Raw genomic sequence first — 26,720 nt, 5'->3', positions numbered from 1 at the left:
ACTGTTCCTCTCCAAGTACTGGATCTTACCTTCATTCAAAATGAAAAATGGAACAGCCACCATGCAGTATTTTTTTCTTACAAACTGCAAAACATCTGAGAATAAGACCCATCTGTTACTATCATGTAAACAGGCCAAAAGTACTAAAGGAAGGGAGAAAAAGGCTGGCATACTGACTGCATCAGCTGAACCAGGTCTCTGCCAAACCCTGGCCCCAGAGCCTCTGCCCACTATAGAGAACTGGCCTCTGGCAGCTCTTCACACTGCTTGCCAGCAACCTGCAAAACATCAATGAACAGATGCAGAGAACAAGGGTGGTGAAACAGGTTGTGCATTGAGTGATGGGCTGATGTCAGAGTCATTAGGTCTTCCTGATGAATGGGCAGCAAATTAATTGTTGGTCCCACTTATTAATTCATTTATTTCAGTTACTGGAGAGAACAGGCTCACCAGTTATCACTGGTGGTGCAGATTAATATATAACGTATGGAGAAGGATTCATTCAATGACTGCAGAGCTGAACAGCTTTCTCCTTTAACTCTTCTCCAAAATTTGAAAAGTGATTTATAAAATTAGTTGTGATCATTACAATCCAAAACTTCCTAAGGATGGGATCTTACACAATGTAGAATGATTTCTCCTATGGGAAATGCTGGAAACCTCCATTGGTTGGAACATGCAAAATTAGATGGGATAAAACACTAGGAAAATACCATAATCTCCTTCTGGCCGAAAGAATGAACTACATGCACACAGGTTTGCTTTCCAGTTCTAATATCTGTAAGGGTATTTCTACATTGCAAACTTCTTTCGGAATAAGCTTTCCTGGACACACAAAAAGCGTAACAAAATAGCTATTTGCTATTTCTAAGGATAGTGTCCAATCAGTGTGGATGCAATCTTTTCAAATAGGAAATCACTATCTCGCATTTAAGGCCACCCGGAACCAGTTCAGGTAGGGCATTAGGTCAGCAATTGCTTCCTGGAACTGCTGCCTAAAGCTATCTGAGACACAAACTTAAAAGGACACCCCTGGACAGCTGTTTCTCAGCTTCTTCATCGGCTTGCTTACCTACTTTTCTGAGGGACAGCAAAGCATTTCCATTGCTTTCTCTGGTTGCCCTGCTTCTGGACACCACAGCTCTCTGCAATGGAGCCAGAGCTCTCTCTGCACACTTGATGGTCCCACACTGTCTTGCTGCAGTTTCTGCAGCAGTTTCTGCAGGCTGCCTTCATGGCCCTGCATAAGCTCGACCTGAGCTCATTGTGGAGAACCTCTCCCTGTTTGCGGGAGCAATGCCCTTGCAACTGCTCCTCATTATGGAGTGATACTTCTGGTGCTTGGACACTAGTTCCGGCTGGTGATGGAGTGTTGGGACAACCACCAGTGTCTCCAAAACTTCCGCATGAAGAAGAAGACATTCCTGGAGATGTGCGCCTGGCTTGCCCTTGCCCTCAGATGATGGGACACCCAGATGCAACCCGCCATTCCCCTGGAGAAGCATGCCTTGGCTCATGAAGCCATACACTGGACATGTTGACCTGAGCAAGGACCGCTTCAATGGCCTCTTGGCCAGGGCCTGCATGCAGGCTGAATGCACCTTCAGTCATGTGAAGGTGAGGCTGAGGTGACTCCTGACCTGCCTGGATATGAGGGAGCAAAATATTCCCCGGGTGATATCCTCATGCTGTGTGCTCCACAACATCATGGAGGGGAAAGGGGAAGTCTTCCTTCCAGGATGGTGCATAGAGGCTGGCCAGGAGAGATGGGACTTTGAGCAGCTGCCGTCCAGCAGGCCTATCAGGTGGGGACGTGCATCATTGAGGCCCTGAGGGAGAACTTCTCTCAAGGTTCTCAGTAACTCTCCCCAGGGCCTTGCCCCTCTCTGCCTTTCCCATAACAACCTCTCCTTTCCCCCTTTCAACCTTCTTCCCTGGGGACACATCAAAAACAACTGTTTTGTTTTGAAAAAAATTACTGTTTGGTTATTTATTTGGAATAGAAGTAACTGGGGAGGAGGGGGCTGAACACATGGAAATGGGGAAGGGGCAGAGAACATTGGAAGGGGGAGTAGAGGCTATGGGCTTGGGTGACGCATGACTCAAGTACTTCCTCTGCCTCATGTGCATGGATCTCAGTGACTTCAAGGCTGAGGGGGTCCAGGGAAGATAAAGGAATAGGAGGGGGAGAGGGGGGCTGGATCAGGCTCAGGCATGGGAGATGGAGCAGGGTCAGGCATGGGAGGAATGTAGGCAAGGCTGGCCCAAGCCCTTTTGGCGCCCTGGGCCCGGGGCGCATGGCGCATGCTCAGGCCAGCCATGGCCACTGGCGTGCAGCCCGGGGCCCACCCCGGGGTGCATGGTGCATGTGCTGCCCAAGCTGGCCAGTGCTGCTGGCACACACACTGGGCCATACAAAGCTCCATGGTCATGGGGGGAAGAGCGCTGCTGGCCGGCGCCATGGGGCCGGCACTGTGGGAGCCGGGCGCGCAGTGCCTGATGGCAGCTGTAAGGGACACTGAATGCCTCTTACAGCTGCCATCAGGCGACCTCCATCGGTTGGCGCCCTGGACAGCTGCCCGGCTCACCCATGCCTCCGTCTGGACCTGGATGTAGGGGAAAAAGGTCTGGGATATGAGCAGAGACTGGGACTGGTGCTGGGTAGGTCAAGAGCTCCCAGATGGTTTCACACATGTTGCAGCCCTGCTGCAGCAGCTCAGACCACATCTGTGCCCGCCACTGCACATTGTCCCAGACCTTCTGGGCCAGCGTCTACTGAATGTCCCGCAGGATAGAGAAGTGCTCCCTCATGGATGTATCCACATCCTTTCTGTAGTGGGGGGCCCAGAATTGGACACCGTACTCCAGATGTGGCCTCAATAAAGTGCCAAATAAAGAGGAATAATCACTCATCTTGATCTGCTGGCCATGCTCCTCCTAATGGACCCTAATATGCCATTAGCTCATATCCAGCTTCTCATCCACTGTAATCCCCAGGTTCTTTTCTGCAGAACTGCTACTTAGCCAGCCGGTCCCCAGCCTGTAACAATGATTAGGATTCTTCCATCCCAAGTGAAGGACTCTGGGATTTCTTTTTGCCCAATCCTCCAATCTGCCCAGGTCACTCTGGACCCTATCCCTGCCCTCCAACATATCTACCTCTCCCCGTAGCTTAGTGTAATCCACAAACTTGCTGAGGGTGCAATCTATCCCCTTTTCCAGGCCATTAATAAAGATGTTGAACAAAACCGGCCCTGGAACCGGTTTGTTTGTAATGTATCCTTTAAGAAGCTTCAAATCAATCAAAGCAAAAATTCACAAAAGCACCATTCATAATAAAGTTTGGACAATTTCAGAAACTAAACTTAAAGTGACCTTTCCTCCTAAAATTATCAACTGGGAATCAAGCTACCAAATTCAGGTCTAGATACAGATTTTCAAAACTTCAACAGAGTATTATTCATATTTAGCTTCAGTCAATTGATTGACACCATTTGCAAAGTTTAGATCTAGGTTCAGATTTTGAACACCCTTTAAATGCACAGGCTTTGATTTAGCTCAGAGGTGTAGCCACGCATGGCCCTAGGTGGGATGTGACTCACCCATTTAGCACCCAGGCCCACCCTCCAGCCTAGCTGTGCTCTGGCTCTAGAGTTTTCCTTACTCTGCTCACCTTCCCAGCGCTCCTTCCAGGGAGCAGGGTTGAGGTGCAGGTGCTTGTGCTGCTCTTATCATCTAGCATTTCTGACAAATGGATGGAGTGGGACAAGGCCCTGCACCACAACAGCTCTCTGGCTAGAGTGACAGTGGGGCAGGTGAAGTAGAGCAAGCACAGAGTGGGTGGAGCCAGGGAGAGTGCAAGAGCACCCATTTTTCCAGGTCCATGGGTTGGCATATGGGCTAATCCGCAACTGGGAAGAGAGTAAGCAAGCAATCTGGTGCCAGCAGCAATAGAGGAGTTCTTCAAAAAAGGTAGACATGCTGCCTTGGGGATTCTGGCTCAGCATGGTGGTGGGACCTGAAAGGGAGCCAGGAGCTGACAGTCATATGCACTGGAGAGCAACATCTCATCCCAGAGCTGAGTGTATGCCCAGGGTCCCAGGGATCTCTTGGCCAGAGGGTCCATCCATTGTCACCCACAAGGTTAGCTGCAGGGAGGTGGAAAAAGTTGGGCACCCTATCCCTTGTGCCCTTTCAGCCTCCCCCCCCCCCAGTTGCCTGATCACCCCAAATTTGGGTCTACTCAAATATTCCAAACTGGCTATGACTCTGGTTTAGGCACATGTCTAATATGAAACAGTGGTCTCCATTAAAAAGTCAAGATTTGTTAAGAGAAGATACAGTATTTTACTAAGAAATCACTACTGGTATCTTTGTCAAATGTTGACTTGGTAATAGCGACCATTGTAAAGGGAGATTATTTTGCTCCTGAAAAAAAATCTGAAAGGGGAAAATATTTTTTTCTGTGAGCCATTCTGACATACCTATTTTTAACCATAAAATGTGGTGTGTACTTACAAAATATGTGTATCAATGGAAAATACAATAAAATGTCCTTGATACATATTCATTTGGGTATTCCATCTACAAGAAATCAGGGCACTAGGAAAGAACATCTGGACTAACATATATGCATCAGTTTTGTTCATCTTAATTTCACTTTCTCATTTATTTTTTCAAGCTTCTTCTGCAAAAACAAAAAAGATGTCTCTTCAGCTCATTTGTCTGTTACATGCTAAAAGATTTTTCTCTTGCATTTTATTACTGAAGTTTAAATATAGAGTACTGGGCCAGAATATGAACTCACATATACTTCGGTAGATCAGCAATAATCACAATAAAGTCAATGTATTAAAACTCGTGAAAAAACAATGTAAGAGGGGTCAGAATCAGGTCCTATGAGACTATTTCTCTGTATGCCATTCCGTCCTTTCTAAACTGCCAAAGAGAATTCAGTAAAGGTTGAACATTTGGTTTACTGATTAGTTCAAGAAGACTTCATTTAGGCCTTGAATTTTCTCACACCCTTGTAAGACCTACAACATTGGCATGTAAATGATAAGTGAACCACTCTAGGACAACAAGAAGTTGAAAAAAGTCACCAATGCAGCTGTCACACGTTCATAGTTGAGAAGTCAATTCTTTTTGTTTAACTAGAAGCCTCTTAGTCATTGATTTAAAATGAAATATTTATAACTTCTCTCTGAAAGCTCTAAATATCTATAGTAGTTAAAATAAAGAGCTTTCATATGCAGAGTGCAGAAGTTCTGTGCTTTTAAGGGCTCCATTGTATATTTAAACCAAGAATTATTTATGGCATTTTTACAGCATAGTACTGAGGAATTTTCCCTCTACCGCCCACATGGTCTATAGTTTTATATAGTTACACGTTGGATGACTTTTAGCAGTAACTTTTAACTAGTTCACTAGGGTCCTTTCTATAATCTGCATGGCTGTGTCTACATTGGCCCCTATTCCGTAATAGGGATGCAAATGTAGCACTTTGGAATAGGCGAATCCGCGGGGGATTTAAATATCCCCCGCGGCATTTGCATTAACATGGCTGCCGCTTTTTTCCGGCTTGTAGATAAGCCGGAGAAAAGCGCCAGTCTGGACGCGATCCTCCGGAAAAAGTAGGAATAAGAGATCCTCCGGAAAAGAGCTTATTTTCCAGAGGATCGCGTCCAGACTGGCGCTTTTCTCCGGCTTATCTACAAGCTGGAAAAAAGCAGCAGCCATGTTAATGCAAATGCCACGGGGGATATTTAAATCCCCCGCGGATTTGCCTATTCCAAAGTGCTACATTTGCATCCTTATTACGGAATAGGGGCCAATGTAGACACAGCCCATATGTATGAATCTAGATTGGTTGAGTCAATAATGATTTCAGTTACATGCCATTATAGTAAAGAATAGCTACCTAACACCTGAAGTTATTGTTAGAGCTGTGCAAAATGCAAGCAATGGCTTTTTGTCAATGCATTCCAGCAAGAAAGGGTGCATCACTATTCAACAATCATTGATGTGGATTCTGTCATTTTTAGTCATATTGAGACTTTCCAGCTACTTACATTCATTTCAGCTTCTTTTCCATATTTTCAGGTTGATTCTTCTTTTTTCAGTAGAAGAGGACTACATTTTCAAAAGCATTTGTTGTACAGCTGTTGCTGCTGCTGGTTGTGTCGATTTCATTGAGCACAGTGATAGTGATTTTATGATTGTGCCTGTAGTATATCTTGCAATTATATTACAATCATATCGTTTTTGGTTTTGTTTTTACTAAATGTTGCATTTAAAACAAAAAAGAGTACATTTGTGCAGAAATTATGCAATACCATCAAGAGCTCCACCCCTCAATTCATTGAAAATAGAACCATAGTGCCGTACACTTGGCTCAAGGAATCAATAGAACTAAGGGATCTTTTGTTCAAAAAATAAATGGATTCCCCATCGCCCTGCACCATTTAAATCAGTACAAGATAAATGCAAAGAACAAGATGAATGTATGAAACCCCAAACCAGGTAACATTTTAATATATTTTGCTCTAGTATAAATTCCAACAGAAATACAGGGCATTTGCTAATCATGGCATTAGCCTGAGGGAGAGGAGAGTCCTAGCTCTATGTTATAAAGATCAACAAATTCTGACCACATGAGAAAAAGCAAATTCCAGTATTTCTAGGTATGGAAACTTCCCTCCTTTTGCACAGTTATCTTCTATACTTAATTTCTATTATTTCTTAGAATATATTTTATTAAATATGATTGATCTGAACATCACACAACATGTTCAGGCATGTTTTCTATTATGTTTTTACTTCATTAATCGTTCCTCTTATTACATTATTTAAAATTGTATCCTCAGTCAGAGTAATGCATTCTTCTTTTTCAAAAGGTCATATGATAAAGAACTGTGCTGTTGAGAACTTAAAAACTGTTCAAGATAACTCCTTTCTGTGAACTGTAGCTTCTTAGTTAAAAACAACACCATAAATAATACATTGTCATAAAAGTGCATCCTAGTACTTGCAAACTGCTTCTAGGATTCTCAAAGAATTTGTCTTAAGCAGAGTCTTTCTTCACTTTATATTTTTTTATTAAAAAAAAAGACTATAAAGTCTTTCTGTGCATTCATATCTCTATCAGTAATTTCCCATTCTGTCTTTCCAGCTTCCTTTGTCAAAAAAGATTTGCCATTAACTTAGTATCTCTCTCAGCCTGAGGCTAGTTCTACACTACAAACTTAGTCTGATGGAAGCCATCTTAAATCCACCTAATAATGTGTGCATCACACTACTAGACTCTTCTGCACTTACTTAATTACTCCACCTCCACAAAAGGTGAAGTACTTAATTTGATGTAGAAGAGTTGATGAATTACCAGGTGTCCAGTTTTCAACTGGAACATCTGATTGAAAAGGGACCCTGTTGACTCAGTTAAAAGTCTGGTCAGAAGTGCAGTGGGGCAGGTGTAATCAACGAAGCTCCTCATGCTGTCTGTGCCCCAGGCACTAGCTCCACAGTTCCCATTGGCTGGGAACTTCAGCCAAAGAAATTTATGGAGTAATGTATGTGGGCATGGCAGCAAGCACTGCACAGAGACATCCTTGCACCTAGGAATTTGACATCCTGATCACTTCTAGGAGCATCACAGAGCCAGAGCAGGCAGGGAGCCTGCCTTCGCCCCTCTGCACCATTGACTGGAACTGCCTGAGGCAGGTCCCACCAAAGAGTTTTCAAAGCCCAAAGTGGCACACTGTGGTTAGCTGCATCACACGGCCAGCCAAGGCAGTGAGCGAGTGGCTGGGCATGTGGATTCCAGCAGTGTGCGGACCTGAAGAAGGAGGCCCCAAGGCAACCACCTTGCTTGCCTTGCCCTAAGGCTGAGCCTGGCCTGTGGTAAGTGCCACAAGCAGAAGCTCAAATCCCACCTGTATCACAACCTCCTACCGCAGGTTGGAAAACCCTCCCACGCACTAACTCCCTCGTTTCAACCTCTGCCCCAAACTTGAGCACCTTCCTAGACCCCTCATCCCACAAACCCAGTCCTCAATCCCCTACACAGCCATGAGCATTTAAAACTCCCACACCAAAAACTCCCTCCTGGAGCCTGCACCCCTTCACATACCACAACCCAGGGCGGCTCCTGCACTCCAAACCTTTTAGCCCCAACTGAAAGCACGCCCCCAGCACTCCAAATGGAAACGACAAAGGTACTTAATGCCTTCTTTGCCTCAGTTTTCACCAAAGCAGTTGACTGTAATTGGATGCCAAACATGGTAAAAGACAATAAAAATGGGGTATGACCAGAAGCTAATACAGGTAAAGAACAATTTAAAAATTACTTAGAAAAATTAAATGTCTTCAAATCATCAGAACCTGATGACATGGAACCTAGAAAGCTCAAGGAGCTGACAGAGGAGAAACCTAAACCAATAAATGGAAGATGGGAGAGATTCCAGAGATGGAAAAGGAGAGATGAGAAAAATGATTCTCCTTAGCCTCTGATGATAGGACAAGAAGCAACGGACTTAAACTTCAGCAAGAGAAATTTAGGTTGGACATAAGGAAAAATTTCCTCATTGTCAGAGTGGTTAAGCAGTGGAATAAATTGCCTAGAAAGGTTGTAGAATCACCATCATTGGAGATTTTTAAGAGCAGGTTAGACAAACACCTGTCAGGGATGCTCTGGTGCTTGGTCCTGTGAGTGCAGGGGAATGGACTTGATGACTTATCAAGGTGTCTTAGGCTATGTCTACACAGCAGCATTATTTTGGAATAAATGACGTTATTCTGAAATAACACAGTGCACATGTACACACAAGGGCTACGTCTACACTGGCCCCTTTTAAGGAAGGGGCATGCTAATTTTGAAAGTGGGAATAGGGAAATCCGTGGGGGATTTAAATATCCCCTGCAGATTTAAATAAACATGTCCGCCGCTTTTCTTCCGGCTTGGGGAAAAGCCGGAAAAAAAGCGTCTAGACTGGCCCGATCCTCCGGAATAAAGCCCTATTCTGGAGGATCTCTTATTCCTACTTCAAAGTAGGAATAAGAGATCCTCCGGAATAGAGGTTTATTCCGGGCCAGTCTAGACGCTTTTTTTCCGGCTTTTCCCCAAGCCGGAAAAAAAGCGGCGGACATGTTTATTTAAATCCACGGGGGATATTTAAATCCCCCACGGATTTCCCTATTCCCACTTTCAAAATTAGCATGCCCCTTCCGAAAAAGGGGTCAGTGTAGATGTAGCCAAGTAGTTATTTCAACATAATGTCAAAAAAAGTTTGGGCAGGAGAACTTCTTACTCCAACTCCTGTAACCCTCATTGTATGAGGAGTAAGGGAAGTCAGCGGAAGAGTACTCTAGCTCAAAATAACTGCTGTGTAGACAGTGCCAAAAGACAAATAATGCTATTTCGACAAGTTACGCACTTAGCGTAGCTCAAATTGCGAAGCCTATTTCAGGTTTAGCCCTGCTGTGTAGAATTGCCCACACAATCCTATGATTCTATGATTCAGTTCTGAATAGAGCTGAAGTGCGTGAGTTAAAGGTTTCAAAACTGAGAAGGTATTTTTAAAAATCTAAATTTGGGGGGGATGGAGAGTGTTTGGCTATGCATTTGGGTCCTGCTTTTATGTTCCCCAAGAGGATGTAAAAAATGTAGAGGATAGAAACTAGCTAAAAATGGAAATTATTACTTGAAAAGTAGTTTAAAACTAATTATAGCTGGTGCTATTTTGGGTGACATTGGAAGAATAGGTGGGGATGAAAAAAGAGTTGATGATAGTAGCAAAATGCATTGCAGTGTCATTGCAGGAAAAACCTTAAATGGAATCTGTCACTTACAAACTGTGTAGGGACATGCCCTATAGTTAAATCAGATAAAAGAGGCAGCAAAGGTATGATGAGTTCATCTTTTCCTGGGATTATCCCATTTTCAGCAAGGTTATTTTAGTCCCTAGACACTTGGCTTGCAGGATTTTGAGAGGGTTCCAAAATAAATCTTCTGGTTCATTGGGAACTGGTTCACTGGCGAAACTTTGATGAACTTATATTCTACTGGAATATGCAGTTGTGATTAAATCAACCTGCTTCACAAAATCAGGTTGATTTTGCTGGACTATCACTGAAGTAGAAATGTTTAAGATGAAACTTATTTTTGTCCTGAAATATCTATTTTTATTTTGTATTATATTAATGTATATATGTGTGTGCACACACAAAATAAAATATAAGTTGAAAAAAAAAACCCTTTTCAATTGCTCGAAAATCTTCCATGGAAAATTTTGAAATTTTCAGTTTTTCACTCTGGTTAGGAATATAGTCAAATTTTAAAATCCCTAAGTCCCTTACCAAACAGAACTTCCATTCTCCATGCAACTCCAGTATAAATGTCTACATCAGAACTCGAATAAGGAAAAAAATCCCCTTCTTTCCAGTTACATTACATTTCATCTTCTGTTCTGCTCCAAAATGCTTCTTGAGCTTTCTGTGTTAGTCTCATAGTCATCTTAAAAACAACTCTAATGAAATTCCTAAAAGCTTTAAAAAAAAGAAGAAGAAAAGACAAGGTGCTAAAACCATCCATTATTTCAAGACTGAACTGAAAACACAAGGCAGGGCACTCATCTCTGCAATGCCAAATAGAATGCTGAGGAAGGTTCCCTTTATTGTGTGTCAGATTTAAAATTGATTGAAGTGCATACACAAATGGAAAAGCTGTCAAAAAGCAGTCAGTGGTATGTTGATAGCTCTTCTTCTCATGCTGACCCAAGGCTTTAATGCAATTCCTTTCTGGTGGGAAATGGCAGAGGCTGGTTTCAAATCCTCACAGTAGGACAGTATAGTGAGTGCTGGTGGCTCATTGAATTCATTTTCCGTATGTTAAATCCCTCCACTGGTTCTGGAGCATCAAAAATATATATATATATATTACCATCTGCACAAGAGCTCAAAAAATACCGAGACCAAATTCTATGCTGGCGTCTTACAGCAGGTTAGACCTACACCAGTTTAACCAGTAGACAGGTTAGCCCCTGGATCATAGAGTCTGTAGGCCATATAAATATGTGCCATTTTTAAAATGGTCTGTAACAAGTGAATTAGAGGTAAGACCAAGTAGTGCACCTTTTCAGATGCAATTTAATGTAACTGCTGGCTAGGACCTGGACTATATTTAAAAGTTAGGACAACATAACTACCATGTCAGGTCTGGGAAAAATGTTCATACACACACACACACTACTTAAGACAACCTAATCCCTAGTATAGACGTGGCTAGTTCAATGCAAGAATTCTTTTGTCAGTCTTGCACTCACCACTTGGGAAGTTGGATTACCCATACTGATGGGGAAAAAAATCCTTTAGTTGTGGTAGGATGCAATACATTTCAGTGCTACATTGCCACAGTTCTGCTTTAGCTCCTGCAGTGTAGACGTGACCTAAGAGTTTGTGAGGCAATGCCCCCAAATCCACTTCTTGTACGAATCTATTGATTTTGAGTTATACTAGCACTGGACTTGATCCATGTACATGTCTCATGCCTTGTTTGCTGTAAACAAAGGACATCTGAAACAAAAGTGCATCCTTTTTTATGCTGTCTGTTTATCACTGACCATTGCACTGTTGCAACCGAGTGGAGAAACGCTACTTATTCATTCCCTGAGCAATTATTTTTGCAACATGTACTCTTGCCCAGGAGAAACTACAGTAAAATATATAATATTTTGCTTTTAGGTTCTCTTTCATTAAACATGCTGAATCTAAAATACAGGCAGCTCAACAACAATATTTAATATCCTTTGTACCATATTGATTTCCTATGTTGCATTAACTTAAGCCCTGTTGAGCCTTTTTATTCATCGCATTTGTACTGATCGTCTTACCACACGTTGCTTGCAGCTGATACTTCTGTTATGCTCTTTACTGGGTTTTTTTATGTCCATGATCTGCTAATGTACTTGTGACACTTTAAAATAGCAAACAATTAAAAATAAACATTTTGGAAGGAAGCACGGTTAACTGTTAAACACGGGATTGGAAATCAGGATTTGCTGTTTTTTTCCCCGTTATTGCACTGACTAGCCACAGAACCAGGGCCATATGGAGGAATTTCTATAGAAGGGTGCAAGCTGTGGAAGGAGCTGGTGGATGCTCCTCCCTTGCGGCCCAGCCCTACCCCGGCCTCACTCCTGAGGGAGGAAGGCTGGGTTAACGTGCCGCTCCTGCCTTCCCCCAGCCAGCGGGAGCACCCCCAGTATATGGGCCTGAGATTACCCACTGTGCTCCTCTACTGACAGAGTTCCAAATGAGAAGAAAGATGGATTTCATGTTGAAGGAACTAATTGTAGTCTCAGGAGACCTAGGTTCAATATCTTTTTCCATCACAAACATCCTGTGTGATCTTGGGTCAAAATTTATATATCTATATTTCAGTTTCTTAGGCCATGTCCACACTTACAGACTTACCGGAGCATAGATATACTGATACAGCTGTGCTACTGTAGGAGTGATCAAGTAGCTGCCTTGTGCTCATAGGAAAGAGCTCTCCTGAAGACAAAATAAAACCAGCTCTACGAGCAGCAGTAGCCATTATGGCAGGAGAGTATCTCTCACCAACATAGCACTGTGCACAAGAGTGTTTATGGTAGCAAAACTTATGTTGCTGTAGGGACTGTTTGACAATGGGCTAGATAGACCCCAAGATTCTGTTAAGAACTTATAGACGAATCCTTTCCTGTCTCTGTACTTGTCTTCATTGTTATTAAAGGTGTCTTTTTTTTACCTCAGGGAAACTAACAAGTGTGAACTATCCTAAAAAAAACCCCAACAAAACAAAACACACACAGGGAAGACAAGTCACTTTGGTTTTACCAGATTAACTAGACAAATTTACTGCTATGCTTTCACCAGAGGCAGATCTCAACTGCTTTCCTTTGTGGTCAAAATAAATGTCTTGGCTTCACTTTGTTTTTACTTCAGAATAGCTCATGCCCACTAATTTACTTGCTCCAATGTGAAACAAACATTGTTTTAGCAATGAAGACAAGGCTTATGTCTCATTTTATTAGATCTATGTAATGCCTGAACTTACAGGTTTCATTGAGACTGTCAGTTGTACAGTTGCTCTCTGAGAAATGATAGAGGCCAACACAGGATTGGAAACAGACTGTTCATTTCATTTCCACTTAAAACTTGAAGAACACCTTTAAGTTCAGTTTCCAAAGGGAAAGTGGTAGGAATGGGGATACAAGAGTCAGGATTATGGAGTAAGGAGGGGTTCAAGGAATAGGGCTGGAGGATGCAGGAGTCAGAAGAGGGAGGGGGGCTCAGGGCAGAGGGTGAGGGTACAGGAATCAGGGCAGGGGGTTGGGAGGTGTGAGGAGCTCACGGGAGGGGCTGGAGAGCTCAGGGTAGGAGATGGGATAACCTCCGGAGGGGGTACAGAATCTTGGCTGGCTGCACCCGAAGGCTGATCCAGGGCAATGGGGGCCATGCTGCCCAGCTGGTAGGTGCTCCACATCTCCGCAGTGCTCTTGGCTTGCCCAGGGTGTGTTTACTCCCCTCCCCCACGCCCCCATGGTCATTGTGGAGTATAACAGTCTCTAGTATCACAGCCCTTCCTTTTCTGTTTAATGAGAATCACATTCCATGCACATACCATTTATTTGGCACAACCAAACCCTGACCTTGCTTTAAGTTACAATAAGAGGAAGCTGCATACCAAATGAGGTGGTCCTAGCTTCTATTGTTTAGGAATTCTTGAACAAACAGACTCAGAGACAGACAGACACACGCATAAACTCTTTCAAGTATGTAGCACATACCATGGATGTTTTAGTACTAGCATGTGATACTTTCAGTTTTTATCTCTGAAACTGAATTCCCCATGATTATATAGTTCTGTTTTATTTTGTTTTGCTTTTTCTTAAACATTATGTATAGATGCACAAGGAGCAGGTTATCCTCTGCCTTAAAATGTGATTTGGTGGTCTATAAAAACATCAGTTAGTACCCAATCATGTGGTTTTTGTGTTAAGACAATTTTCTTTCTTGCATTAGAGAAGAGGTACAGGCAGTCCCTGACTTACGCGGATCCGACTTATGTCGGATCCGCAGTTACGAACGGGGCTGCCCCGGAGTACACGGACTGCGGGACCTCGCGGTCCCGCCGCCCGTGTACTCCGGGCGAGAAAAGCTGCTCCACGTCTCCCTGGTCTGCAGACCAGGAAGACGTGGAGCAAAGCCGCTGCCCAAGCCCCTCCCCCCCCCCCCGCGGCTTTGCAAAGCCACGGGGAAAGCCTTCAGCGGGACAGCCCAGACGCTCCGCGGCTGTCCTGCTGCCGGCGTCCTCAGAGGCTTTGCTCCCCGTCTCCCTGGTCTGCTGGTCTCCAGCAGACCAGGGAGACGGGGAGCAAAGCCGCGGAGGACCCAGGCGGCGGGACCACGGTGCGTCTCGGTCCGCCGCCCGCATCTTCCTGGTCTGCTGGGGTGGGGGGGGGCGCAGCTAGTACGCCCCCCCCCCCAGCAGACTAGGCTTTTCTCTGGATGCCTGTGGCAGAGCAGCTGGGACGCTGCCGGTTGGTCCCGCAGCGCCGCTCTGGGCACTACTGGACCAACCCAGCAGCACCCCAGCTGCTCTGGTCCTGATTCAGCCGCTGCTGGTCAGTTTCAGCAGTGGCTGAATCAGGACGCCTGGGGCAGAGCAGATATGGTGCTGCTGGATTGGTCCAGTAGCACCGAGGAGCGGCGCTGCTGGAGCAACCCAGCAGCACCCCAGCTGCTCTGCCCCAGGCGTCCTGATTTAGCCGCTCCTGAAACTGACCAGGGCTGACTACAGGAAGCCCGAGGCAGAGTTGCTCTGCCTCGGGCTTCCTGGAATCAGCTGCTGATCAGTTTCAGCAGCAGCTGACTTGGGGACGCTTGGGGTTCTTAAGTTGATTCTGTATGTAAGTCAGAACTGGCGGTCAGTTTCAGCAGTGGCTGAATCTGGATGTCAGTTCCGACTTACATACAGATTCAACTTAAGAACAAACCTACAGTCCCTATCTTGTACGTAACCCGGGGGCTGCCTGTAATGCCAATTATTTGGGCCGGATTCAAACTGTTGGCTTTCAAAAAGATTCAGTTAGTATCCCTTTACTATCTTCCCTGTCAGAAAATTTTAACATGGAAACCTCAACCCTGACACCAGAGATTTTTAAATTTAAAGTTCATCAAATTTTGTACTTTCACATTGAATGGCAGGTGTAAATTCATATACATCCGAACCTCAGAGTTACAAACACCAGAGTGATGAATTGATAAGTCAATTACACACCTCATTTTGAACTGGAAGAGACACCCACCCCCCATTAAAAAAAAACATGCAATTACAGTAAAATACTGTATTAAATGTCAGCAAAAAAGGAGGGGGGATTTTAGATTTGGTAATATAAGGAAACTGTTTCTACTCTTGTTTAATGTAAATTAAGATGGTTAAAAGTTTGAAAGCTATATAAAACCAATATTCAATTGTAAACTTTTAAAAGAACAACCACAATGTTTTGTCCAAAGTTGTGAACTTTTCAGATTCATGAATAACTGCTATTCCTTATACAGGTTGTAGTGCCAAAATACGGCAGTCTCTGGTCCAGCAACATCCCTGGTTGGCAGGAGCATGGATGCTCCTGCACCAGAGAGCCAAGGAGGATAAGGGCAGAAGAGCCAACTGGGTTGGGCATCAGGGTCAGGAGCCCAGCTGGGGACAGTACAGGACCGGGGCCGGAGCCCCGCAGCAGCCTCCACCAACCCCAGGAGCATAGTCCCAGGTTGGGGTCAGAACCCTGCAGCTTCCCCCAGCTGTGCATGGCTGGAGGTGGGGCTGGGATTTCAGGGGTCCGAGACCTGGCTGTGCAGTGCTGGGACTGAGGCTGTGTGAGACTGGGGTCAGAGCTCCAGCCATGGATGCCCTCAGCTGCACAGGGTCAGAGCCCTTCGGCAAGAGCTGGAGCCTATGCTGACCAGGGAGCCTATGTAGCTGGGAAAGTAGCCCAGACAGATTGGGTGGGAGGGCGAGGCAGTTTTGCCTGCTGGTTTGCTTGCTGGGGTGATGGACTTGGGGGCCAGTGGCAAGAGACCTCCCCTGGTCTGGTAAATTCTCTTGTTTGGGACAGGTCAGGTCCGATGATACTGGACCAGGGAGGTAACTCTGAGGTTTTATTTAACTTAAGTGGTTTACCATAGATATCCCATACTATCTAGCTGTAATTATACAACGTTATCAGTTAAATGAGACCTGGCAAGTACTAACTGAATGCAGATTAACTGGCTATAGCATACAGATAGGAAAATTAACAAAAAAAGAATTTACACTGCTTCATTGGCAGCTCATAATTAAATTATCCTTTAGAAGCAATTCCACTATAGGTATTCAAGCTAGTCCATGTAAAATTGGTGAAAATAAGATCAGAATAAAGCCCACTACTGCTGTTCAAGATCTGGGGCCAGATATCATAGAACTCCATTAGATCCAATCCCCTGAGGGTTGCCTCAGCTGAAGGGAATCTTTGGGTGAAAAAGAACTACCGTAGAGGTGCCTGTGACAACTACTCCTCACGCTCTGTGAATGAGGGTATGTCTACACTACGGCATTTTTCCAGAAAAATAATACTTGCGTCCACACTGCTATGGAGCTCTTTCGACAAAAAGTCGAAAGAACAGAGGGGTTTTTCTGACTGTGGTAAACCTCTTTCTACGAGGAAGAAGCCTTTTTCTGAAAAGGCGTGTGTGGACATGGAAGAAGGAGTTCTGTTGAAAAAAGAGGCCCTGGTGGTCACTCTGTCCATATTAATCAGACCTCTATAGTCCTTGTCTCCTGCCAGCTTTTAAAGCAGAGAGAACCCGGGAGAAGCCTTGTGGAAGGAAGCCAACCCAGAGAGCTGCACCTCACTGCATAGCTCTGACTGCCACCCGACTTTGAACCCAAGGCCCAGCCACTAGCCCCTCGAGACCTTGGATGTCCTGTCATTGGAGGGCAGGGGTGAGCCAGGCACGCAACTCCATAAAGTTGGCCTTTTGCATTTGGAAGTTGTGGAGCCACTACTGGTCATCCCACCTCTCCATGATCAGGTGAAATGGCAGCATGGTCGTGTGGGGCCATCGCATGCCCAGAGGCAGCTCCGGCTCCAGGGCAAGGATTATGATGTGGTGTCGAAAAGCTGGACAACCAGAGCACGCACTGCAAAAGCTTTGCCATCCCTCAGAGAGGTAGGCAAGCAAGTAGCAGAAGCAGAGAAATGGCTGTTGGGGAGAGGAGGTGTCCCTTTAAGCAGGTGTCTCAGATAGCCTTAGGCAACAGGACCCGGAAACAACTGCTTACCTAATGCCCTGACTGAACTGGTTCTGAGTGGTGTTAAATGCGAGATAGCATCCAATCAGTGTGGATTTTGGTCCTTGGGTTGGAACTGAATTTCCTGATTCAATTCTTTTCTAGTGGTATTTATGTTGCTGATGTTGGTCTCTTCTATTCTGCTTCCTTTTACTTACTCTTGGAGACAAAATAAATGCAGACTTTTTTTAAAAGATGTATTTAAAATTAAGAAAGTAAAGTCTATACATTAGAAAACTTATTAGAGATATCACTTATGGTACATTGAATGGCTATTCAATTGTAAGTGGGATAAAGTTGACACACTTTAAGTAGATTATCCTACAAAGAACATAGTGTATTCACACATGAATAAGAGTGGGAAAAAATACATTTCCTAAAAGAATTTTCATTGTTAGCACTACAGGAGCTGAAATCTAGCATTCAGGCAATTCATAGGTTTGTCTATTCTATTTAGCAAATTTATTTTAGGGTTTCAATGAAGAGCTACATTGTGAAATCTAAGCTGGATTTTTCAAAATCTAATTATCTGCTAATTTTATAAGAGAGGAGAAAAAGAAGCACAAAGTATTGCAAAAGATGTGAGCATGGCCCTGATGTCCTGTCCAAGGATGTCCAAGACAGTATGAAAGCTATTGTTGAAAGCATAATAGGTGCTCTCTTTCTCTACACAATAACTGCGGTGCGAGAAAATCAGAAAGTCCTCTTACTTTGTTAAATGTTTTTGAGCTAGCTTGAATATGAAAGGCACTATGGGAAATCATGATTCTATTCTTTTCTGCACGTTTGGTACATGGATACATAATTAAGAAAGTATTTTCTTGTGTTAGTGTCAAACAGCTATGAACTTCTCATTCTTGCAGCTTTTTAAAGTGATTTTTTTTAAACTTAGGGTTTGTTGAAATGCTGAAATGAAATGACAGTTCTGGAGAACTAGAAGATTCAAGGATGGTACCAACAATGATAATTCAGATTTCCACCACATATGCCCAGGTTGGCTGAACTGTGTCCTAGTAGGCTATTTGTGCAGGTAAGTCTACACAAGCAACTTTGTGTGTGTAAACTTGAGCCATAACCGCACTATTTTTCACTCTGGGTATGTCTACACTACAAAGTTAGAGCGAACAAACGGATGTTAGTTCGAACTAACTTTCATAGGCGCTACACTAGCGCTCCGTTAGTTCGAACTTAATTCGAACTAACGGAGCGCTTAGTTGGAACTAGGTAATCCTCATTCCACGAGGATTAAGCCTAGTTCGAACTTACTAGTTCGAATTAAGGGCTGTGTAGACCCTTAATTCGAACTAGTGGGAGACTAGCCCTCCGCAGGTTTCCCTGGTGGCCACTCTGGCCAACACCAGGGAAACTCTATTGCCCCCCTCCCGGCCCCGGACCCCTTAAAGGGGCATGGCCTGGCTACGGTGCCCGTGCCAGGTGCAAGCCTGCCAGCACCCAGCTAGCAGACCCTGCACCTGACACGGATCGAGCCACCCACCCGATGCCACCCAGCCCACCCCCCCCTTCCCGGGACCAGGCTGGTGGCTCCCGGGAGCTTGCCCTGGACCACAAGAGGCGGGCACCCGCCTGGGCTAGTGCGGATATCGTGGACCTCGTCCACGATCTCCGCACTAGGCACAGGAAAGTGGCCGTCTAGGGCAGGAGAGCTGCCAGCCTGGCCACCCAGGAGCAGGTGTGCATGAAAATCAAGGGGGTCCACTGAGACCCCCGACCCTGAGCCCTGAGCTTAAAATGGCCGTCCTGGGTCAGACCAAAGGTCCATCTAGCCCAGTAGCCTGTCTGCCGACAGCGGCCAACCCTAGGGACCCTGGAGGGGATGGACCAAAGACAGTGACCAAGCCTTTTGTCTCGTGCCATCCCTCTCCAGCCTTCCACAAACTTTGGGCAGGGACACCACTCCTACCCCCTGGCTAATAGCACTCCATGGACCCAACCTCCATGACTTGATCTCACGTCCCTTTAAACTCTATTCTAGTTGTAGCCTTCACAGCCTCCTGCAGCAAGGAGTTCTACAGGTTGACTCTTTGCTTTGTGAAGAACAACTTTCTGTTACTAGTTTGAAGCCTGCTACCCATTCCTTTCCTTTGGTGTCCTCTAGTCCTTCTTTATGAGAACTAATGAAGAACTTTTCTGGATGCACCCTCTCCACCCAACTCCTGCTTTTAGAGACCTCTATCCTGTCCCCTGTCCGTCTCCTCTTTTCTAAGCTGAAAAGTCCCAGTCTCTTTAGCCTCTTTTCATATGGGACCTGTTCCCAACCCCTGATCATTGTAGTTGCCCTCCCCTCTCCCAGCCTCTCTCTTCCCCTCTCCCACCTCCGTTTCCCAGTCTCCCTGAGTTTTGTTCAATAAAGACAGATTCCATTTTTGAACACAATTGTCCTTTATTTTGTACATCAAGAAAAGGGGCTAGGGAAGGGTAAGTGGAAGGAGGTGAGGGAGGAATGGGGTACGAGCCCCCGATGGGGAGGACTGGGCTGGCTCTGTGGGCTTCTGGGGGTGGAAGCTCTCTTGCAGCCCCCCAGTTGCTCCCTCTCCCCAGATGGCAACCTGCGGCAAGTGCAGCAGGGCTGAGGGCCGAGTGGTGTGATGTGCCCAGTGTGGGCACTCAGGGCACTCCAAGCCAGGACTGGTTTGCAAGCAGGGCACCCCTGAGAACTGTCTGGGGTGGGGGTCGGGTCCCTTTAAGCGCAGCCCTCGGCTAGCCTGAGACAGCAGCTCCACACTCTAAGTACTCCTCTGATGCCCTGCCGGCACTGCTTCCGGCCATCCTTAAGCCCAGTTCAGGATCCACTTAATGTGGACATGCTAGTTCGAATTAGCAAAACACTAATTCGAACTAGTTTTTAGTTCTAGACGCGTTAGTTCGAATTAGCTTAGTTCGAATTAACTAATTCGAACTAAGTTAGTTCGAATTAGCGCAGTAGTGTAGACATACCCTCTGAAACCTCTCAATGAGAGTAGATGAAGAGCAAGCTAGCATGTTTCAGAGCAATAGATACTATTCTATACCTTAACCAGGAGCTTAGGTTGCAAAATCCCCTGATGATGAATCTGAGGCGAATTCTATGCCTCAGGAGGAACCAGCACCCTAGACTGACAATTTATAATGCCTTGCAACATTTTCTCCATCTCTTTTCCTTCTTTAATGAAGGACCATTTTCACCCTTGAAAACTGAGGCATGGTCTACTTTACAAAGTTAGGCTGAAACATGGAAATTTGCATTAACATTGCTGTGCATGAATCTATACTTATGTTGCCTTCCACCATTGTAAATGCCCAGTTATGCCAACCTAGCAATATGAACTGAGTATCACGTAACATTGAGTTTTGATTGATGTACTTAGGCCAAAACAGCATGAGTGTAGACACTGTTTACTTATGTCAACCTTAACCATTCTCCAGCAGTTATCCAACAGTGTCCCACACCAAATGTTATGGACACCATCATGACCTATACTGCTTAGGGGTCATGAAGACTATAAGACACCCCTTCTTTTAAACTCCTCTGAATATTTGATATTCCTTTTTCCTGATTGCAGATCTTGGTGAGCATACCTAGCACCTCTCCATTGTTGAGTACAAGTTGCCAGCTTCACATTCTAGACACACTTCTGCCATGAGTTTACAAGAAACATTGTATTTCCTGTACAGGTAAATACTGAAAGATTTTGATGAAAATTCTTGAAGGTACTCTGCAATCCTCTGGCAAAGGTTTCTGTGGAGGGCTGCCTTATTTCTTCCTAGGCAGGAGGACACTTTCCTATGCCAATCGGTGATGACTTCCGCAGACACCATGGGTATGTCTACACTACCCTCCTAGTTCGAACTAGCGGGGTAATGTAGGCATACCGCACTTGCAAATGAAGCCCAGGATTTGAATTTCCCGGGCTTCATTTGCATAAGCGGGGAGCCGCCATTTTTAAAACCCCTCTGGTTCGAACCCCGTGCAGCGTGGCTACACGGGGCTCAAACTAGGTAGTTCGGACTAGGCTTCCTATTCCGAACTACCGGTACACCTCGTCCAAACTACCTAGTCCGAAGTCTAGTCCGAACTACCTAGTTCGAGCCCCGTGTAGCCGCGCTGCACGGGGTTCGAACCAGCGGGGTTTTAAAAATGGTGGCTCCCCGCTTATGCAAATGAAGCCCAGGAAATTCAAATCCCGGGCTTCATTTGCAAGTGCGGTATGCCTACATTAGCCCGCTAGTTCGAACTAGCGGGGTAGTGTAGACATACCCCATGGAAGTAGACTCATAGCTCTGTACCAGTCAAAGAAAGGTCAACACTTATAAGCAAATTGTATGGGATGACGGAGAAGAGCTTTATGCTATACTTGTAATGTAAACCATGCCTCAATTTTCAAGGCTGAAAATGGTTCTTCAATAACTTTTCCTTAGAAAATCTACTGTAAAATTTGTTCCCTTTCCATAGTGAATATCCTGACTAAGGTCCCTCTGTGCATTTTCTATGGACCAGCAGCAGTACCACCTGAAACCCAGGGGCGGTAGCAGGCATACCAGAAGGTCAACAATTGGTCTGGTTCTAGGCCGCAGACTTGCCACTTATTTTAAAAGCTTCATCCCATACTTGGAGAAGATGACCCTCCTTCTCATCACTGTTCATACCTCTGTGGAGGCAGCCCTTCACAAGCCCCTGCCATCAGTAACAAAGAGGAAAAGGTGGTGGATCACGAAGAGAAGGAGGAAAAGGAAAAGTATGAGTGATAGGTGACAGGCAGATCCAGCTGCACAGTTAGTCAGGACTTATTTTTACTTCAACACAATCCATCCAGTCCCACCAGTTGAGCACGGGCAAGTTCAGCGGGTGGGAAAGAACCTCAGTAAGTGTAAAGATAGATTTTTCAATTACAGGAATGGCATCCCCAAAGCAGCAGGACACATTTTTGACCTTTCATTCATTTTCTTGGGCAAAAGTCATGGTACAACCAAAAGAAGTAGACTTGCTATTTGCTTTTCATTCCCCTCTGGGGTGTGGGGAGGAGGCTTGCAAAGCAGTTTCTTTATGTCTGTAGAGATGTCCCTTGAATCTTCCTGAGAGATCTTGATGAAACTTCATGAAGGACTCTGCAATCCTCTGCCAAAGGTTTCTGTGGAGGGCTGCCTTATTTCTTCCTCAGCAGGAGGACATTTTCCCTGCCAAGCAGTGATGACTTCAGCACCAAATGCAGACCATAAGTTAGCAACGTATTAGCCCAGGGTCATCTTCTCCAAATGGGGATTAGGGATGCCGGCAGTCACTCTGCATATTCAGTCTCTGCTACACTCAAAAGTGAGATATCCACCATGATCTAGAGAAAATGGTGCCAATATTCACTGCTTTTCCCCTATATTATTAGAAACATAAAACTGAGCAGTCCATTCCTCCACCCTTTCCCCAATGCCTGCTGAGTCATACTCACCATGGCTAGTGCTGTAACTAGTATCATGCACAAGCAATCCCAAGCAGAACAGAGAAGGTCATGCTTAAAACTTCTGTGGAGCAAGTGAGTAAGATCAGCATCTTAAGTTTGGCTTTCCATAATGAAGACACTCACAATGCATTTTATCTGCAGCTGCTATTATTTATTATTGCAGACACCAATATTTTAAAAGGGCTCTAGATGCGATCCTGGCAATTACAGACCTGTAAGTCTAACTTCAGTACCGGGCAAATTAGTTGAATCAATAGTAAAGAATAAACCTGTGAGGCATGTAGAAGAACATAATTTGTTGGACAAAAGTCAGCATGGTTTCTGTAAAGGGAAATCATGTCTTACTCTATTAGGGTATGTCTACACTACAGCACTAATTCGAACTAACTTAATTCGAATTAGTTCATTCGAACTAAGCTAATTCGAACTAGTGCATCTAGACCTAAAAACTAGTTCGAATTTGCATTTTGCTAATTCTAACTAGCATGTCCACATTGAGTGGACCCTGAACCGAGGTTAAGGATGGCCGGAAGCAGTGCTGGCAGGGCATCAGATTAGGACTTAGAGCGTGGAGCTGCTGCTAGCCAAGGGCTGTGCTTAAAGGGACACGACCCCCACCCCGGACAGACAGTTCTCAGGGGTTCCCCGCTCGCTTGTCTAACTCGATGAGGGACAGCAAAGCAGTCCTGTCTTGGAGTGCACTGAATGCCCACACTCGGCACATGATAGCACTCAGCCATCAGCCCGGCTGCACTTGTTGCAGGCTGCCATCCAGGGGGGGAAGGGGTCAATCGGGGGGCTGCAGGAGAGCTTCCACCCCCGAGGAGCCCGCAGAGCCACACCAGTCCTCCCCATCGGGGGCTCGTACCACATTCCTCTCTCACCTCCTTCCACTTACCCATCCCTAGCCCCCCTTCCTGATGTACAAACTAAAGGACACGTGTTCAAAAATAGAAACTCTTTATTGAAAAAAACTCAGGGAGACTGGGAAAAGGAAGTGGGAGAGGGGAAGAGAGAGGGAGGAAGAGGGGAGCAGGAAACCTGGGAGGAGGGAGCTAGAAGGGGGAAGCCAGGGGAAGAAGGAGGAGGGGAAGTATGAAACTATGGTACGCCATATCTACAGTACTGTGTACAGATGTGATCTCCTCACCCCAGAAAAGATATTTTGGCCTTGGAAAAGGTTCAGAGAAGGACAACTAAAATGATCAGGGGTTTGGAACAGTTCCCATATGAAGAGAGGCTGAAAAGACTGGGACTTTTCAGCTTAGAAAAGAGGAGACTGAGGGGGGATATGATAGAGGTCTATAAAAGCATGACTGGTGTGGAGAGGGTGCATAAAGAAAAGTTCTTCATTAGTTCCTATAATAGAAGGACTAGAGGACACCAAATGAAATGAATGGGTAGCAGGCTCCAAACTAATAACAGAAAGTTCTTCACAAAGCAAATAGTCAACTTGTGGAACTCCTTGCCGCATGAGGCTGTGATGGCTAGAACTATAACAAAGTTTAAAGAGAAGTTAGATAAAGTCATGGAGGCTGGGTCCATGGAGTGGTATTAGCCAGAGGGTAGAAATGGTGTCCCTGGCCTCTGTTTGTGGAAGGCTGGAGATGGATGGCACGAGACAAATGGCTTGGTCATTGTCTTTGGTCCATCCCCTCCAGGGTACCTAGTGTCGGCCACTGTCGGCAGACAGGCTACTGGGCTAGATGGGCCTTTGGTTTGACCCAGTACGGCCATTCTCATGTTTTTATGTTCTAAGCTCAGGGCTCTGGGTTGGGGTCTCACTGAACCACCTTGATTTTCATGCAAACCTGCTCCTGGGTGGCCAGGCTGGCAGCTATCCTGCCGTAGATGGCCACTTTCCTGTGCCTAGTGCAGAGGTCGTGGACGTTGCAGGCTTCCCCACAAACCTCGATGAGGTCCTCTTGAGGCCCCGGGCCGGCTCCTGGGAACCGCCAGCCTGGTCCCAGGAAGAGGTGGAGGGCTGGGTGGCAGTGGGTGGCTGGCTCATGCCATGCCAGGTGCAGGGTCTGCTGGCTGGACGCTGGCAGGCTTGCACCTGGCACTGGCACTGTAGCCAGACCGTGCCCCTTTAATGGGTCCGGGGCAGACGAGTTTCCCTGGTGGCCACTCTGGGCACCACCAGGGCAAGCTGGGGAGGTCTAGCCTCCCACTAGTTCGAATTAAGTAGCTACACAGCCCTTAATTCGAACTAGTTAATTCGAACTAGGCGTTAGTCCTCGTAGAATGAGGTTTACCTAGTTCGAATTAAGCGCTCCGCTAGCTCAAATTAAGTTTGAGCTAGCGGTTTGCCTGTGTAGCTCCTATTAAAGTTAATTTGAACTAACGGCTGTTAGTTCGAATTAACTTTGTAGTGTAGACATATCCTTGGAGTTCTTTGAAGGGGTTAAGAAACATGTGGACAAGGGGGATCCAGAAGATATAGCATACTTAAATTTTCAGAAAGCCATTGACAAGGTCCCTCACCAAAGGCTCTTCCGTAAATTACATTGCCATGGGATAAGAGGGAAGGTCCTTTCATGGATTGAGAACTGGTTAAAAGACAGGAAACAAAGGGTAGGAATAAATGGTAAATTTTCAGAATGGAGAGGGGTAACTAGTGGTGTCCCCCAAGGGTCAGTCATGGAACCAATCCTTTTCAACTTATTCATAAATGATCTGGAGAAAGGGATAAGCAGTGACGTGGTAAAGTTTGTGGATGATACCAAACTGTTTAGGATAGTCAAGACAGAAGCAGACTGTGAGGAACTCCAAAAAGATCTCACCAAACTGAGTGATTGGGCAACAAAATGGCAAATGAAATTTAATGTGGATAAGTGTAAAGTAATGCACAGCAGGAAAAAGACCCCCAACTATACGTACAGTATGATGGGGACTAATTTGGCTATGAAAAATCAGGAAAGAGATCTTGGAGTTATCATGGATAGTTCTCTGAAAACTTCCACACAGTGTGCAGTGGTGGTCAAAAAGGCAAATAGGATGCTAGGAATTATTAAGAAAGGGATAGAAAATAAGACACAGAATATCTTTACTGCCCCTGTATAACACCATGGTACGCCCACATATTGAATACTGTGTACAGATGTGGTCTCCTTACCTCAAAATTACCTTAGAATTAGAGGACACCAAATGAAATTAATGGGTAGCAGGTTTAAAACTAATAAAAGAAAGTTCTTCTTCACAAAGCAAATAGTCAACCTGTGGAACTCCTTGCCAGAGGAGCCTGTGAAGGCTAGGACTATAACAGAGTTTAAAGAGAAGCTAGATAATTTCATGGAGGTTAGGTCCATAAAAGACTATTAGCCAGGGGATAGAAATGGTGTCCCTGGCCTCTGTTTGTCAGAGGCTGTAGAGGGATGGCAGGAGACAAATCGCTTGATCATGGTCTTTGGTCCACCTTCTCTGGGGTACCTGGTACTGGCCACTGTCAGCAGACAGGCTACTGGGCTAGATGGACCTTTGGTCTGACCCAGTATGGCTGTTATTATGTTATGTTATGCTGCCATTGCAGCCTTCATGGTTTCTCCTCCACACCAATGGAAAGTCTGAGCTTGCTAAGGAGGAAATAGAAGAGAACTTGGGATAACATGTTCAATAAAATACTGCAAGCCAGTGCTGCATTGGACCATGAGCACAGGGCCTTGAGGATGAACATTACTGACAGCCTGAAAGAGGAAAGAGTGGTGTGAGACCCAGGATTCCTGTCAGGAAAAGGAGAGTGAAATACACTAGGACTGAATGGGGATTCTTGGAAAGCAAACACAGGTGATATGTGGTGGACATGCAGATTATTGTACATTGTCATACAACCTATAGGTTCATTCACAAACAAAATTAATAAGTGAATTGTCAATGTTCTATTTGCATAGGTCAGGAATCAT

The 26,720-nt window shown here is 45.2% G+C and overlaps 1 long non-coding RNA gene across 2 annotated transcripts in view; it reads left to right on the top strand.

Annotated features, from left to right (window-relative positions):
* The window catches only part of LOC112546024 (uncharacterized), a 109,988-nt gene that overhangs the window by 76,010 nt on the left and 7,258 nt on the right, over nucleotides 1-26,720 (top strand). For both annotated transcript variants that reach the window (XR_012903520.2, XR_012903517.2), the window contains one exon: nucleotides 18,261-18,398. This is a non-coding gene — a long non-coding RNA (uncharacterized LOC112546024). The remainder of the gene's footprint in view (nucleotides 1-18,260; nucleotides 18,399-26,720) is intronic.

Source organism: Pelodiscus sinensis, chromosome 5 (assembly GCF_052426305.1).
Source record: "Pelodiscus sinensis isolate ZL-2025 chromosome 5, ASM5242630v1, whole genome shotgun sequence".
NCBI classification, from domain to species: domain Eukaryota; kingdom Metazoa; phylum Chordata; order Testudines; family Trionychidae; genus Pelodiscus; species Pelodiscus sinensis.
Note: the sequence above shows the minus strand (reverse complement) of the source record. Positions and strands in the feature narration are given on the sequence as shown.